This window comes from Babylonia areolata, chromosome 33, assembly GCF_041734735.1.
Source record: "Babylonia areolata isolate BAREFJ2019XMU chromosome 33, ASM4173473v1, whole genome shotgun sequence".
NCBI lineage: Eukaryota > Metazoa > Mollusca > Gastropoda > Neogastropoda > Buccinidae > Babylonia > Babylonia areolata.
This window is the reverse complement of record NC_134908.1, coordinates 15,878,168-15,880,667: the sequence shown is the minus strand read 5'-3', so window position 1 is coordinate 15,880,667 and position 2,500 is coordinate 15,878,168.

The window sequence follows — 2,500 nt, the reverse complement described above, 5'->3', positions numbered from 1 at the left end:
AGCAACACCAGGCGCATTTATGATTGTTATGTTAGGGAGGGATACGTATTAAAAAAAATAATTATTAAAAAAAAGAGAGACACAGACAAAGAGAATAAGGGGAACTGGAAGAAGGAGAGAGAAAAGAGGAAGAGAGAGAGGGGGGGGGAGAAAGGAGAGGAAGGGAATGAAGGAGAGAAGAAGGAAGACGTAGGGGGAAATGAAGAGTAAGGAGAAAGAAGGAGGAGGGGGAACAGGTAGATAAAGAGGAGGAGGAGGAGAAAGAAAAGGAGAGAAGACAGAAGAAAGAGGAAGGACAAAGGAGGAGGAAGATGGAGAGAAGGAAGAGAAGGAGGAGGAAAAGGAGAGAAGACAGAAGAAAGAGGAAGAGAAAGAAGGAGGAGGAAGAGAAGGAGAGAAGACAAAAGAAAGAGGAAGGAGAAAGGAGGAGGAGGAGAAGAAAGATAAAGAGGAGGAGGAGGAGAAAGAAAAGGAGAGAAGACAGAAGAAAGAGGAAGGACAAAGGAGGAGGAAGATGGAGAGAAGGAAGATAAAGAGAAGGAGGATGAGGAAAAGGAGAGAAGACAGAATTAAGAGGAAGAGAAAGGAGGAGGAAGAGGAGAAGGAAGATAAAGAGAAGGAGAAAGGGGAAAAGGAGAGAAGACAGAAGAAAGAGGAAGAGAAAGGAGGAGGAGAAGAAAGATAAAGAGAAGGGGGGGGGGGAAGGAAAGAAGGCAGCAGAAAGAGGAAGGACAAAGGAGGAGGAAGATGGAGAGAAGGAGGAGGAGAAAAAGGAGAGAAGACGGAAGAAAGAGGAAGAGAAAGGAGGAGTGGGAGAAGGAGAAGGAAGATAAAGAGAAGGAGGAGGAATAGGAGAGAAGACAGAAGAAAGAGGAAGGAGAAAGGAGGAGGAAGAAAGAGGAAGAGAAAGGAGGAGGAGGAGAAGGAGAGAAGACAGAAGAAAGAGGAAGAGAAAAGAGGAGGAGGAGAAGAAAGATAAAGAGAAGGAGGAGGAGAAAAAGGAGAGGAGAAAGAGGAAGGACAAAGGAGGAGGAAGATAAAGAGAAGGAGGAGGAGAAAAAGGAGAGAAGACAGAATTAAGAGGAAGAGAAAGGAGGAGGAGGAGGAGAAGGAAGATAAAGAGAAGGAGGAGGAGGAAAAGGAGAGAAGACAGAAGAAAGAGGAAGGAGAAAGGAGGAGGAAGAAAGAGGAAGAGAAAGGAGGAGGAGGAGAAGGAGAGAAGACAGAAGAAAGAGGAAGAGTAAAGAGAAGGAGGAGGAAGATAAAGAGGAGGAGGAGAAAAAGGAGAGGAGAAAGAGGAAGGACAAAGGAGGAGGAAGATGGAGAGAAGGAAGATAAAGAGAAGGAGGAGGAGAAAAAGGAGAGAAGACGGAAGAAAGAGGAAGAGAAAAGAGGAGGAGGAGAAGAAAGATAAAGAGAAGGAGGAGGAGAAAAAGGAGAGCAGAAAGAGGAAGGACAAAGGAGGAGGAAGATGGAGAGAAGGAAGATAAAGAGAAGGAGGAGGAGAAAAAGGAGAGAAGACAGAATAAAGAGGAAGAGAAAGGAGGAGGAAGATGGAGAGAAGGAAGAGAAGGAGGAGGAGAAAAAGAAGAGAAGACAGAATAAAGAGGAAGAGAAAGGAGGAGAAGGAAGATAAAGAGAAGGAGGAGGAATAGGAGAGAAGACAGAAGATAGAGGAAGAGAAAGAAGGAGGAGGAAGAGAAGGAGAGAAGACAAAAGAAAGAGGAAGAGAAAGGAGGAGAAGGAAGATAAAGAGAAGGAGGAGGAAAAGGAGAGAAGGTAGAAGAAAGAGGAAGAGAAAGGAGGAGGAGGAGAAGGAAGATAAAGAGAAGGAGGGGGAAAAGGAGAGAAGATGGAAGAAAGAGGAAGAGAAAAGATGAGAAGGAGGAGAAGGAAGATAAAGAGAAGGAGGAGGAATAGGAGAGAAGACAGAAGAAAGAGGAAGGAGAAAGGAGGAGGAAGAAAGAGGAAGAGAAAGGAGGAGAAGGAGAGAAGACAAAAGAAAGAGGAAGGAGAAAAGAGGAGGAGGAGAAGAAAGATAAAGAGAAGGAGGAGGAAAAAGAGAGAAGACAGAAGGAAGAGGATGAAGAAAGGAGGAGGAAGAGAATGAAGATAAAGAGGAGAAGGAGGAAAAGGAGAGAAGAAAGAAGCAGGAGGAGAAAAAGGAGAGAAGACAGGAGAAAGAGGAAGGAGAAAGGAGGAGGAGGAGGAAAAGGAAGATAAAGAGAAGGAGGAGGAAGATGGAGAGAAGAAACGTGAGAGGAGGAGTGCGGGGGTGGGGGTGGGGGTGGGGGAAGAGGACGGAGATGTAAATCAGGGGATGTAGACGAGAGGAGTGAGAAAAGAAGGAAGAGAAGGAGGGAGCGGCGGAGGAAGAGGAGTAATAAGTCGGAGAAGGACGAGGAGGAGACAGAGGACAAGGAGGAGAAAGAAGATGGGGAAGAAGGAAGGATGAGAAAGACAAGAAGGGAGAGGAGAAGAAAGGAGGAGAAGGCAGAAG